The following is a 19298-nucleotide window of genomic DNA, read 5'->3' on the forward strand; positions in this document are numbered from 1 at the left end:
CTTTATACGTTATATGGTAATAGTATATATCGTTATACGTTATAACGTAACACTATATAACGTTATACGTTATATGGAAATACTATATAACGATATACGTTATTACGTAATAGTATATACCGTTATACGTTGTAACGTAACACAATATAACGTTATACGTTATATGGTAATTCTATATAACGTTATACGTTATTACGTAATAGTATATATCGTTTTACGTTATATGGTAATGCTATATAACGTTATACGTTATAACGTAACAGTATATAACTTTATACGTTATATGGTAATAGTATATATCGTTATACGTTATAACGTAACACTATATAACGTTATACGTTAAATGGAAATACTATATAACGATATACGTTATTACGTAATAGTATATATCGTTATACGTTATAACGTAACACTATATAACGTTATACGTTATATGGTAATTCTATATAACGTTATACGTTATTACGTAATAGTATATATCGTTTTACGTTATATGGTAATAATATATAACGATATACGTTATTACGTAATAGTATATATCGTTATATGTTATAACGTAACACTATATAACGTTATACGTTATAACGTAATAGTATATATCGTTACACGTTATAACGTAACACTATATAACGTTATACGTTATAACGTAATAGTATATATCGTTATACGTTATAACGTAACACTATATATCGTCTTACGATATATGGTAATGCTACATAACGTTATACGTTATAACGTAACACTATATAACGTTATACGTTATATGGTAATACTATATAACGATATACGTTATTACGTAATAGTATATATCGATATACGTTATAACGTAACAATATATAACGTTATACGTTATATGGTAATACTATATAACGATATACGTTATTACGTAATAGTATATATCGTTATACGTTATAACGTAACACTATATAACGTTATACGTTATATGGTAATTCTTTATAACGTTATACGATATTACGTATTAGTATATATCGTTTTACGTTATATGGTAATGCTATATAACGTTATACGTTATAACGTAACACTATATAACGTTATACGTTATATGGTAATAGTATATATCGTTATACGTTATAACGTAACAATATATAACGTTATACGTTATATGGTAATAATATATAACGATATACGTTATTACGTAATAGTATATATCGTTATATGTTATAACGTAACACTATATAACGTTATACGTTATAACGTAATAGTATATATCGTTACACGTTATAACGTAACACTATATAACGTTATACGTTATAACGTAATAGTATATATCGTTACACGTTATAACGTAACACTATATAACGTTATACGTTATAACGTAATAGTATATATCGTTATACGTTATAACGTAACACTATATATCGTCTTACGATATATGGAAATGCTACATAACGTTATACGTTATAACGTAACACTATATAACGTTATACGTTATATGGTAATACTATATAACGATATACGTTATTACGTAATAGTATATACCGTTATACGTTATAACACTATATATCGTTTCACGATATATGGTAATGCTACATAACGTTATACGTTATAACGTATCACTATATAACGTTATACGTTATATGGTAATTCTATATAACGTTATACGTTATTACGTAATAGTATATATCGTTTTACGTTATATGGCAATGCTATATAATGTTATACGTTATAACGTAACAGTATATAACTTTATACGTTATATGGTAATAGTATATATCGTTATACGTTATAACGTAACACTATATAACGTTATACGTTATATCGAAATACTATATAACGATATACGTTATTACGTAATAGTATATATCGTTATACTTTATAACGTACCACTATATAACGTTATACATTATATGATAATACTATATATCGTTATACGTTATAACGTAACAATATATAACGTTATACGTTATATGGTAATACTATATAACGATATACGTTATTACGTAATAGTATATATCGATATACGTTATAACGTAACAATATATAACGTTATACGTTATATGGTAATACTATATAACGATATACGATATTACGTAATAGTATATATCGTTATACGTTATAACGTAACACTATATAACGTTATACGTTATATGGTAATTCTTTATAACGTTATACGATATTACGTATTAGTATATATCGTTTTACGTTATATGGTAATGCTATATAACGTTATACGTTATAACGTAACACTATATAACGTTATACGTTATATGGTAATAGTATATATCGTTATACGTTATAACGTAACAATATATAACGTTATACGTTATATGGTAATACTATATAACGATATACGTTATTACGTAATAGTATATATCGTTATACGTTATAACGTAACACTATATATCGTTTCACGATATATGGTAATGCTACATAACGTTATACGTTATAACGTAACACTATATAACGTTATACGTTATATGGTAATACTATATATCGTTATACGTTATAACGTAACATTATATAACGTTATACGTTATATAGTAATACTATATAACGATATGCGTTATTACGTAATAGTATATATCGTTATACGTTATAACGTAACACTATATAACGTTATACGTTATATGGTAATGCTACATAACGTTATACGTTATAACGTAACACTATATAACGTTATACGTTATATGGTAATACTATATAACGATATACGTTATTACGTAATAGTATATATCGTTATACGTTATAACGTAACACTATATATCGTTTCACGATATATGGTAATGCTACATAACGTTATACGTTATAACGTAACACTATATAACGTTATACGTTATATGGTAATACTATATATCGTTATACGTTATAACGTAACATTATATAACGTTATACGTTATATAGTAATACTATATAACGATATGCGTTATTACGTAATAGTATATATCGTTATACGTTATAACGTAACACTATATAACGTTATACGTTATATGGTAATTCTATATAACGTTATACGTTATATGGTAATTCTATATAACGTTATGCGTTATTACGTAATAGTATATAACGTTATACGTTATATGGTAATACTATATATCGTTATACGTTATAACGTAACAATATATAGCGCTATACGTTATATGGTAATACTATATAACGATATACGATATTACGTAATAGTACATATCGTTATACGTTATTACGTAATAGTATATAATGTTATACTTTATATGGTAATACTACATGACGTTATACGTTATATGGTAATACTATATAACAATATACGTTATTACGTAATAGTATATATCGTTTTACGTTATATGGTAATACTATATATCGTTATACGTTATATCGTAACAATATATAACGTTATACGTTATATGGAAATACTATATAACGATATACGTTATTACGTAACAGTATATATCGTTATACGTTATAACGTAACACTATATAACGTTATACGTTATATGGTAATACTATATAACGATATAAGTTATTACGTAATAGTATATATCGTTATACGTTATTACGTAATAGTATATAATGTTTTACTTTATATGGTAATACTATATAACGTTATACGATATAACGTATCACTATATAACGTTATACGTTATATGGTAATACTATATAACAATATACGTTATTACGTAATAGTATATATCGTTTTACGTTATATGGTAACACTATATATCGTTATACGTTATATGGAAATACTATATAACGACATACGTTATTACGTAATAGTATATATCGTTATACGTTATAACGTAACACTATATAACGTTATACGTTATATGGTAAAACTATATATCGTTATACGTTATAACGTAACAATATATAACGTTATACGTTATATGGTAATACTATATAACGATATACATTATTACGTAATAGTATATATCGTTATACGTTATAACGAAACACTATATATCGTTTTACGATATATGGTAATGCTACATAACGTTATACGTTATAACGTAACACTATATAACGTTATACGTTATATGGTAATACTATATATCGTTATACGTTATAACGTAACAATATATAACGTTATACGTTATATGGTAATACTATATAACGATATGCGTTATTACGTAATAGTATATATCGTTATACGTTATAACGTAACAATATATAACGTTATACGTTATATGGTAATACTATATAACGATATGCGTTATTACGTAATAGTATATATCGTTATACGTTATAACGTAACACTATATAACGTTATACGTTATATGGTAATACTATATATCGTTATACGTTATAACGTAACAATATATAACGTTATACGTTATATGGTAATACTATATAATGATATAAGTTATTACGTAATAGTATATATCGTTATACGTTATTACGTAATAGTATATAATGTTATACTTTATATGGTAATACTATATAACGTTATACGTTATTACGTAATAGTATATATCGTTTTCCGTTATATGGTAATGCTATATAACGTTATACGTTATAATGTAACAGTATATAACTTTATACGTTATATGGTAATAGTATATATCGTTATACGTTATAACGTAACAATATATAACGTTATACGTTATATGGTAATACTATATAACGATATGCGTTATTACGTAATAGTATATATCGTTATACGTTATAACGTAACACTATATAACGTTATACGTTATATGGTAATACTATATATCGTTATACGTTATAACGTAACAATATATAACGTTATACGTTATATGGTAATACTCTATAATGATATAAGTTATTACGTAATAGTATATATCGTTATACGTTATTACGTAATAGTATATAATGTTATACTTTATATGGTAATACTATATAACGTTATACGTTATTACGTAATAGTATATATCGTTTTCCGTTATATGGTAATGCTATATAACGTTATACGTTATAATGTAACAGTATATAACTTTATACGTTATATGGTAATAGTATATATCGTTATACGTTATAACGTAACAATATATAACGTTATACGTTATATGGTAATGCTATATGACATTATACGTTATAACGTAACACTATATAACGTTATACGTTATATGGTAATAGTATATATGGTTATACGTTATAACGTAACAATATATAACGTTATACGTTATATGGTAATACTATATAACGATATACGTTATTACGTAATAGTATATATCGTTATACGTTATAAAGTAACACTATATAACGTTATACGTTATATGGAAATACTATATAACGACATACGTTATTACGTAATAGTATATATCGTTATACGTTATAACGTAACACTATATAACGTTATACGTTATATGGTAATTCTATATAACGTTATACGTTATTACGTAATAGTATATATCGTTTTCCGTTATATGGTAATGCTATATAACGTTATACGTTATAATGTAACAGTATATAACTTTATACGTTATATGGTAATAGTATATATCGTTATACGTTATAACGTAACAATATATAACGTTATACGTTATATGGTAATGCTATATAACATTATACGTTATAACGTAACACTATATAACGTTATACGTTATATGGTAATAGTATATATGGTTATACGTTATAACGTAACAATATATAACGTTATACGTTATATGGTAATACTATATAACGATATACGTTATTACGTAATAGTATATATCGTTATACGTTATAACGTAACACTATATAACGTTATACGTTATATGGTAATTCTATATAACGTTATACGTTATATGGTAATTCTATATAACGTTATACGTTATATGGTAATTCTATATAACGTTATACGTTATTACGTAATAGTATATATCGTTTTACGTTATATGGTAATGATATATAACGTTATACGTTATAACGTAACACTATATAACGTTATACGTTATATGGTAATACTATATATCGTTATACGTTATAACGTAACAATATATAACGTTATACGTTATATGGTAATACTATATAATGATATAAGTTATTACGTAATAGTATATATCGTTATACGTTATTACGTAATAGTATATAATGTTGTACTTTATATGGTAATACTATATAACGTTATACGTTATTACGTAATAGTATATATCGTTTTACGATATATGGTAATGCTATATAGCGTTATACGTTATACCGTAACAGTATATAACGTTATACGTTATATGGTAATACTATATATCGATATACGTTATAACGTAACAATATATAACGCTATACGTTATATGGTAATACTATATAACGATATACGATATTACGTAATAGTATATATCGTTATACGTTATTACGTAATAGTATATAATGTTATACTTTATATGGTAATACTATATAACGTTATACGTTATAACGTATCACTATATAACGTTATACGTTATATGGTAATACTATATAACGATATACGTTGTTACGTAATAGTATATATCGTTATATGTTATAACGTAACAATATATAACGTTATACGTTATATGGAAATACTATATAACGATATACGTTATTACGTAACAGTATATATCGTTATACGTTATAACGTAACTATATATAACGTTATACGTTATATGGTAATACTATATAACGATATAAGTTATTACGTAATAGTATATATCGTAATACGTTATTACGTAATAGTATATAATGTTATACTTTATATGGTAATACTATATAACGTTATACGATATAACGTATCACTATATAACGTTATACGTTATATGGTAATACTATATAACAATATACGTTATTACGTAATAGTATATATCGTTTTACGTAATATGGTAATACTATATATCGTTATACGTTATATGGAAATACTATATAACGACATACGTTATTACGTAATAGTATATATCGTTATACGTTATAACGTAACACTATATAACGTTATACGTTATATGGTAAAACTATATATCGTTATTCGTTATAACGTAACAATATATAACGTTATACGTTATATGGTAATACTATATAACGATATACATTATTACGTAATAGTATATATCGTTATACGTTATAACGTAACACTATATATCGTTTTACGATATATGGTAATGCTACATAACGTTATACGTTATAACGTAACACTATATAACGTTATACGTTATATGGTAATACTATATATCGTTATACGTTATAACGTAACAATATGTAACGTTATACGTTATATGGTAATACTATATAACGATATGCGTTATTACGTAATAGTATATATCGTTATACGTTATAACGTAACACTATATAACGTTATACGTTATATGGTAATACTATATATCGTTATACGTTATAACGTAACAATATATAACGTTATACGTTATATGGTAATACTATATAATGATATAAGTTATTACGTAATAGTATATATCGTTATACGTTATTACGTAATAGTATATAATGTTATACTTTATATGGTAATACTATATAACGTTATACGTTATTACGTAATAGTATATATCGTTTTACGTTATATGGTAATGCTATATAACGTTATACGTTATAACGTAACAGTATATAACTTTATACGTTATATGGTAATAGTATATATCGTTATACGTTATAACGTAACAATATATAACGTTATACGTTATATGGTAATGCTATATAACGTTATATGTTATAACGTAACACTATATAACGTTATACGTTATATGGTAATAGTATATATGGTTATACGTTATAACGTAACAATATATAACGTTATACGTTATATGGTAATTCTATATAACGTTATACGTTATTACGTAATAGTATATATCGTTTTACGTTATATGGTAATGATATATAACGTTATACGTTATTACGTAATAGTATATATCGTTTTACGTTATATGGTAATGATATATAACGTTATACGTTATAACGTAACAATATATAACGTTATACGTTATAAGGTAATACTATATAACGGTATACGTTATTACGTAATAGTATATATCGTTATACGTTATAACGTAACACTATATATCGTTTTACGATATATGGTAATGCTATATAGCGTTATACGTTATACCGTAACAGTATATAACGTTATACGTTATATGGTAATACTATATATCGTTATACGTTATAACGTAACAATATATAACGTTATACGTTATATGGTAATAGTATATATCGTTATACGTTATAACGTAACAATATATAACGTTATACGTTATATGGTAATACTATATAACGATATACGTTATTACGTAATAGTATATATCGTTATATGTTATAACGTAACACTATATAACGTTATACGTTATAACGTAATAGTATATATCGTTATACGTTATAACATAACACTATATATCGTTTTACGATATATGGTAATGCTACATAGCGTTATACGTTATAACGTAACACTATATAACGTTATACGTTATATGGTAATACTATATATCGTTATACGTTATAACGTAACAATATATAACGTTATGCGTTAAATGGTAATACTATATAACGATATACGCTATTACGTAATAGTATATATCGTTATACGTTATAACGTAACACTATATATCGTTTTACGATATATGGTAATGCTATATAGCGTTATACGTTATACCGTAACAGTATATAACGTTATACGTTATATGGTAATACTATATATCGTTATACGTTATAACGTAACAATATATAACGTTATACGTTATATGGTAATAGTATATATCGTTATACGTTATAACGTAACAATATATAACGTTATACGTTATATGGTAATACTATATAATGATATAAGTTATTACGTAATAGTATATATCGTTATACGTTATTACGTAATAGTATATAATGTTATACTTTATATGGTAATACTATATAACGTTATACGTTATTACGTAATAGTATATATCGTTTTACGTTATATGGTAATGCTATATAACGTTATACGTTATAACGTAACAGTATATAACTTTATACGTTATATGGTAATAGTATATATGGTTATACGTTATAACGTAACAATATATAACGTTATACGTTATATGGTAATACTATATAACGATATACGTTATTACGTAATAGTATATATCGTTATACGTTATAAAGTAACACTATATAACGTTATACGTTATATGGAAATACTATATAACGACATACGTTATTACGTAATAGTATATATCGTTATACGTTATAACGTAACACTATATAACGTTATACGTTATATGGTAATTCTATATAACGTTATACGTTATTACGTAATAGTATATATCGTTTTCCGTTATATGGTAATGCTATATAACGTTATACGTTATAATGTAACAGTATATAACTTTATACGTTATATGGTAATAGTATATATCGTTATACGTTATAACGTAACAATATATAACGTTATACGTTATATGGTAATGCTATATAACATTATACGTTATAACGTAACACTATATAACGTTATACGTTATATGGTAATAGTATATATGGTTATACGTTATAACGTAACAATATATAACGTTATACGTTATATGGTAATACTATATAACGATATACGTTATTACGTAATAGTATATATCGTTATACGTTATAACGTAACACTATATAACGTTATACGTTATATGGTAATTCTATATAACGTTATACGTTATATGGTAATTCTATATAACGTTATACGTTATATGGTAATTCTATATAACGTTATACGTTATTACGTAATAGTATATATCGTTTTACGTTATATGGTAATGATATATAACGTTATACGTTATAACGTAACACTATATAACGTTATACGTTATATGGTAATACTATATATCGTTATACGTTATAACGTAACAATATATAACGTTATACGTTATATGGTAATACTATATAATGATATAAGTTATTACGTAATAGTATATATCGTTATACGTTATTACGTAATAGTATATAATGTTGTACTTTATATGGTAATACTATATAACGTTATACGTTATTACGTAATAGTATATATCGTTTTACGATATATGGTAATGCTATATAGCGTTATACGTTATACCGTAACAGTATATAACGTTATACGTTATATGGTAATACTATATATCGATATACGTTATAACGTAACAATATATAACGCTATACGTTATATGGTAATACTATATAACGATATACGATATTACGTAATAGTATATATCGTTATACGTTATTACGTAATAGTATATAATGTTATACTTTATATGGTAATACTATATAACGTTATACGTTATAACGTATCACTATATAACGTTATACGTTATATGGTAATACTATATAACGATATACGTTGTTACGTAATAGTATATATCGTTATATGTTATAACGTAACAATATATAACGTTATACGTTATATGGTAAGTCTATATAACGTTATACGTTATTACGTAATAGCATATATCGTTTTACGTTATATGGTAATGCTATATAACGTTCTATGTTATAACGTAACACTATATATCGTTTTACGATATATGGTAATGCTACATAACGTTATACGTTATAACGTAACACTATATAACGTTCTACGTTATATGGTAATACTATATATCGTTATACGTTATAACGTAACAATATATAACGTTATACGTTATATTGTAATACTATATAACGATATGCGTTATTACGTAATAGTATATATCGTTATACGTTATAACGTAACACTATATAACGTTATACGTTATATGGTAATTCTATATATCGTTATGCGTTATTACGTAATAGTATATAACGTTATACGTTATATGGTAATACTATATATCGTTATACGTTATAACGTAACAATATATAGCGCTATACGTCATATGGTAATACTATATAACGATATACGATATTACGTAATAATATATATCGTTATACGTTATTACGTAATAGTATATAGTGTTATACTTTATATGGTAATACTATATAACGTTATACGTTATATGGTAATAATATATAACAATATACGCTATTACGTAATAGTATATATCGTTTTACGTTATATGGTAATACTATATATCGTTATACGTTATATCGTAACAATATATAACGTTATACGTTATATGGAAATACTATATAACGATATACGTTATTACGTAACAGTATATATCGTTATACGTTATAACGTAACTATATATAACGTTATACGTTATATGGTAATACTATATAACGATATAAGTTATTACGTAATAGTATATATCGTAATACGTTATTACGTAATAGTATATAATGTTATACTTTATATGGTAATACTATATAACGTTATACGATATAACGTATCACTATATAACGTTATACGTTATATGGTAATACTATATAACAATATACGTTATTACGTAATAGTATATATCGTTTTACGTAATATGGTAATACTATATATCGTTATACGTTATATGGAAATACTATATAACGACATACGTTATTACGTAATAGTATATATCGTTATACGTTATAACGTAACACTATATAACGTTATACGTTATATGGTAAAACTATATATCGTTATTCGTTATAACGTAACAATATATAACGTTATACGTTATATGGTAATACTATATAACGATATACATTATTACGTAATAGTATATATCGTTATACGTTATAACGTAACACTATATATCGTTTTACGATATATGGTAATGCTACATAACGTTATACGTTATAACGTAACACTATATAACGTTATACGTTATATGGTAATACTATATATCGTTATACGTTATAACGTAACAATATGTAACGTTATACGTTATATGGTAATACTATATAACGATATGCGTTATTACGTAATAGTATATATCGTTATACGTTATAACGTAACACTATATAACGTTATACGTTATATGGTAATACTATATATCGTTATACGTTATAACGTAACAATATATAACGTTATACGTTATATGGTAATACTATATAATGATATAAGTTATTACGTAATAGTATATATCGTTATACGTTATTACGTAATAGTATATAATGTTATACTTTATATGGTAATACTATATAACGTTATACGTTATTACGTAATAGTATATATCGTTTTACGTTATATGGTAATGCTATATAACGTTATACGTTATAACGTAACAGTATATAACTTTATACGTTATATGGTAATAGTATATATCGTTATACGTTATAACGTAACAATATATAACGTTATACGTTATATGGTAATGCTATATAACGTTATATGTTATAACGTAACACTATATAACGTTATACGTTATATGGTAATAGTATATATGGTTATACGTTATAACGTAACAATATATAACGTTATACGTTATATGGTAATTCTATATAACGTTATACGTTATTACGTAATAGTATATATCGTTTTACGTTATATGGTAATGATATATAACGTTATACGTTATTACGTAATAGTATATATCGTTTTACGTTATATGGTAATGATATATAACGTTATACGTTATAACGTAACAATATATAACGTTATACGTTATAAGGTAATACTATATAACGGTATACGTTATTACGTAATAGTATATATCGTTATACGTTATAACGTAACACTATATATCGTTTTACGATATATGGTAATGCTATATAGCGTTATACGTTATACCGTAACAGTATATAACGTTATACGTTATATGGTAATACTATATATCGTTATACGTTATAACGTAACAATATATAACGTTATACGTTATATGGTAATAGTATATATCGTTATACGTTATAACGTAACAATATATAACGTTATACGTTATATGGTAATACTATATAACGATATACGTTATTACGTAATAGTATATATCGTTATATGTTATAACGTAACACTATATAACGTTATACGTTATAACGTAATAGTATATATCGTTATACGTTATAACATAACACTATATATCGTTTTACGATATATGGTAATGCTACATAGCGTTATACGTTATAACGTAACACTATATAACGTTATACGTTATATGGTAATACTATATATCGTTATACGTTATAACGTAACAATATATAACGTTATGCGTTAAATGGTAATACTATATAACGATATACGCTATTACGTAATAGTATATATCGTTATACGTTATAACATAACACTATATATCGTTTTACGATATATGGTAATGCTATATAGCGTTATACGTTATACCGTAACAGTATATAACGTTATACGTTATATGGTAATACTATATATCGTTATACGTTATAACGTAACAATATATAACGTTATACGTTATATGGTAATAGTATATATCGTTATACGTTATAACGTAACAATATATAACGTTATACGTTATATGGTAATACTATATAATGATATAAGTTATTACGTAATAGTATATATCGTTATACGTTATTACGTAATAGTATATAATGTTATACTTTATATGGTAATACTATATAACGTTATACGTTATTACGTAATAGTATATATCGTTTTACGTTATATGGTAATGCTATATAACGTTATACGTTATAACGTAACAGTATATAACTTTATACGTTATATGGTAATAGTATATATCGTTATACGTTATAACGTAACAATATATAACGTTATACGTTATATGGTAATGCTATATAACGTTATATGTTATAACGTAACACTATATAACGTTATACGTTATATGGTAATAGTATATATGGTTATACGTTATAACGTAACAATATATAACGTTATACGTTATATGGTAATTCTATATAACGTTATACGTTATTACGTAATAGTATATATCGTTTTACGTTATATGGTAATGATATATAACGTTATACGTTATTACGTAATAGTATATATCGTTTTACGTTATATGGTAATGATATATAACGTTATACGTTATAACGTAACAATATATAACGTTATACGTTATAAGGTAATACTATATAACGGTATACGTTATTACGTAATAGTATATATCGTTATACGTTATAACGTAACACTATATATCGTTTTACGATATATGGTAATGCTATATAGCGTTATACGTTATACCGTAACAGTATATAACGTTATACGTTATATGGTAATACTATATATCGTTATACGTTATAACGTAACAATATATAACGTTATACGTTATATGGTAATAGTATATATCGTTATACGTTATAACGTAACAATATATAACGTTATACGTTATATGGTAATACTATATAACGATATACGTTATTACGTAATAGTATATATCGTTATATGTTATAACGTAACACTATATAACGTTATACGTTATAACGTAATAGTATATATCGTTATACGTTATAACATAACACTATATATCGTTTTACGATATATGGTAATGCTACATAGCGTTATACGTTATAACGTAACACTATATAACGTTATACGTTATATGGTAATACTATATATCGTTATACGTTATAACGTAACAATATATAACGTTATGCGTTAAATGGTAATACTATATAACGATATACGCTATTACGTAATAGTATATATCGTTATACGTTATAACGTAACACTATATATCGTTTTACGATATATGGTAATGCTATATAGCGTTATACGTTATACCGTAACAGTATATAACGTTATACGTTATATGGTAATACTATATATCGTTATACGTTATAACGTAACAATATATAACGTTATACGTTATATGGTAATAGTATATATCGTTATACGTTATAACGTAACAATATATAACGTTATACGTTATATTGTAATACTATATAACGATATACGTTATTAAGTAATAGTATATATCGTTATACGTTATAACGTAACACTATATATCGTTTTACGATATATGGTAATGCTATATTGCGTTATACGTTATACCGTAACAGTATATAACGTTATACGTTATATGGTAATACTATATAACGATATATATTATTACGTAATAGTATATATCGTTATACGTTATAACGTAACACTATATATCGTTTTACGATATATGGTAATGCTACATAACGTTATACGTTATAACATAACACTATATAACGTTATACGTTATATGGTAATACTATATAACGTTATACGTTATAACGTATCACTATATAACGTTATACGTTATATGGTAATACTATATAACGATATACGTCATTACATAATAGTATATATCGTTATACGTTATAACGTAACTATATATAACGTTATACGTTATATGGTAATTCTATATAACGTTATACGTTATTACGTAATAGTATATATCGTTTTACGTTATATGGTAATGCTATATAACGTTATACGTTATAACGTAACACTATATAACGTTATACGTTATATGGTAATAGTATATATCGTTATACGTTATAACGTAACAATATATAACGTTATACGTTATATGGTAATACTATATAACGATATACGTTATTACGTAATAGTATATATTGTTATACGTTATAACGTAACACTATATAACGTTATACGTTATATGGTAATTCTATATAACGTTATACGTTATTACGTAATAGTATATATTGTTTTACGTTATATGGTAATGCTATATAACGTTATACGTTATAACGTAACACTATATAACATTATACGCTATAACGTAACACTATATAACGTTATACGTTATATGGTAATTCTATATAACGTTATACGTTATTACGTAATAGTATATATCGTTTTACGTTATATGGTAATGCTATATAACGTTATACGTTATAGCTTAACACTATATAACGTTATACGTTATATGGTAATAGTATATATCGTTATACGTTATAACGTAACAATATATAACGTTATACGTTATATGGTAATACTATATAACGATATACGTTATTACGTAATAGTATATATCGTTATACGTTATAACGTAACACTATATAACGTTATACGTTATTACGTAATAGTATATATCGTTATACGTTATAACGTAACACTATATATCGTTTTACGATATATGGTAATGCTACATAACGTTATACGTTATAACGTAACACTATATAACGTTATACGATATATGGTAGTACTATATATAGTTATACGTTATAACGTAACAATATATAACGTTACACGTTATATGGTAATACTATATAACGATATGCGTTATTACGTAATAGTATATATCGTTATCCGTTATAACGTAACACTATATGACGTTATATGTTTATATGGTAATGCTATATAACGTTATACGTTATTACGTAATAGTATATAACGTTATACGTTACATGGTAATACTATATATCGTTATACGTTATAACGTAACAATATATAGCGCTATACTTTATATGGTAATACTATATAACGATATACGTTATATGGTAATACTATATAACAATATACGTTATTACGTAATAGTATATATCGTTTTACGTTATATGGTAATACTATATATCGTTATACGTTATATCGTAACAGTATATAACGTTATACGTTATATGGTAATACTATATAACAATATACGTTATTACGTAATAGTATATATCGTTTTACGTTATATGGTAATACGATATATCGTTATACGTTATATCGTAACAATATATAACGTTATACGTTATATGGTAATACTATATAACGATATACGTTATTACGTAATAGTATATATCGTTATACGTTATAACGTAACACTATATAACGTTATACGTTATTACGTAATAGTATATATCGTTATACGTTATAACGTAACACTATATATCGTTTTACGATATATGGTAATGCTACATAACGTTATACGTTATAACGTAACACTATATAAAGTTATACGATATATGGTAATACTATATATCGTTATTCGTTATAACGTAACAATATATAACGTTACACGTTATATGGTAATACTATATAACGATATGCGTTATTACGTAATAGTATATATCGTTATCCGTTATAACGTAACACTATATGACGTTATATGTTTATATGGTAATTCTATATAACGTTATACGTTATTACGATATAGTATATAATGTTATACTTTATATGGTAATACTATATAACGTTATACGTTATTACGTAATACTATGTATCGTTTTACGTTATATGGTAATGCTATATAACGTTATACGTTATAACGTAACAGTATATAACTTTATACGTTATATGGTAATAGTATATATCGTTATACGTTATAACGTAACAATATATAACGTTATACGTTATATGGAAATACTATATAACGATATACGTTATTACGTAATAGTATATATCGTTATACGTTATAACGTAACACTTTATAACGTTATACGTTATATGGTAATACTATATATCGTTATACGTTATAACGTAACAATATATAACGTTATACGTTATATGGTAATACTATATAACGATATACGTTATTACGTAATAGTATATATCGTTATACGTTATAACGTAACAATATATAACGTTATACGTTATATGGTAATACTATATAACGATATACGTTATTACGTAATAGTATATATCGTTATACGTTATAACGTAACACTTTATAACGTTATACGTTATATGGTAATACTATATATCGTTATACGTTATAACGTAACAATATATAACGTTATACGTTATATGGTAATACTATATAACGATATGCGTTATTACGTAATAGTATATATCGTTATCCGTTATAACGTAACACTATATGACGTTATATGTTTATATGGTAATTCTATATAACGTTATACGTTATTACGATATAGTATATAATGTTATACTTTATATGGTAATACTATATAACGTTATACGTTATTACGTAATACTATATATCGTTTTACGATATATGGTAATGCTACATAACGTTATGCGTTATTACGTAATAGTATATAACGTTATACGTTATATGGTAATACTATATATCGTTTTACGTTATAACGTAACAATATATAGCGCTATACGTTATATGGTAATACTATATAACGATATACGATATTACGTAGTAGTATATATCGTTATACGTTATTACGTGATAGTATATAGTGCTATACTTTATATGGTAATACTACATAACGTTATACGTTATATGGTAATACTATATAACAATATACGTTATTACGTAATAGTATATATCGTTTTACGTTATACGGTAATACTATATATCGTTATACGTTATATCGTAACAATATATAACGTTATACGTTATATGGAAATACTATATAACGATATACGTTATTACGTAACAGTATATATCGTTATACGTTATAACGTAACTATATATAACGTTATACGTTATATGGTAATACTATATAACGATATAAGTTTTTACGTAATAGTATATATCATAATACGTTATTACGTAATAGTATATAATGTTATACTTTATATGGTAATACTATATAACGTTATACGATATAACGTATCACTATATAACGTTATACGTTATATGGTAATACTATATAACAATATACGTTATTACGTAATAGTATATATCTTTTTACGTAATATGGTAATACTATATATCGTTATACGTTATATGGAAATACTATATAACGACATACGTTATTACGTAATACTATATATCGTTATACGTTATAACGTAACACTATATAACGTTATACGTTATATGGTAAAACCATATATCGTTATACGTTAAAACGTAACAATATATAACGTTATACGTTATATGGTAATACTATATAACGATATACATTATTACGTAATAGTATATATCGTTATACGTTATAACGTAACACTATATATCGTTTTACGATATATGGTAATGCTACATAACGTTATACGTTATAACATAACACTATAGAACGTTTTACGTTATATGGTAATACTATATATCGTTATACGTTATAACGTAACAATATGTAACGTTATACGTTATATGGTAATACTATATAACAATATGCGTTATTACGTAATAGTATATATCGTTATACGTTATAACGTAACAATATATAACGTTATACGATATATGGTAATACTATATATCGTTATACGTTATAACGTAACAATATATAACGTTACACGTTATATGGTAATACTATATAACGATATGCGTTATTACGTAATAGTATATATCGTTATCCGTTATAACGTAACACTATATGACGTTATATGTTTATATGGTAATTCTATATAACGTTATACGTTATTACGTAATAGTATATAATGTTATACTTTATATGGTAATACTATATAACGTTATACGTTATTACGTAATACTATATATCGTTTTACGTTATATGGTAATGCTATATAACGTTATACGTTATAACGTAACAGTATATAACTTTATACGTTATATGGTAATAGTATATATCGTTATACGTTATAACGTAACAATATATAACGTTATACGTTATATGGAAATACTATATAACGATATACGTTATTACGTAATAGTATATATCGTTATACGTTATAACGTAACACTTTATATCGTTATACGTTATATGGTAATACTATATATCGTTATACGTTATAACGTAACAATATATAACGTTATACGTTATATGGTAATACTATATAACGATATACGTTATTACGTAATAGTATATATCGTTATACGTTATAACGTAACAATATATAACGTTATACGTTATATGGTAATACTATATAACGATATACG

The sequence above is a fragment of the Bombus affinis genome, chromosome 18 (assembly GCF_024516045.1).
Source record: "Bombus affinis isolate iyBomAffi1 chromosome 18, iyBomAffi1.2, whole genome shotgun sequence".
In the NCBI taxonomy this organism is placed as follows: domain Eukaryota; kingdom Metazoa; phylum Arthropoda; class Insecta; order Hymenoptera; family Apidae; genus Bombus; species Bombus affinis.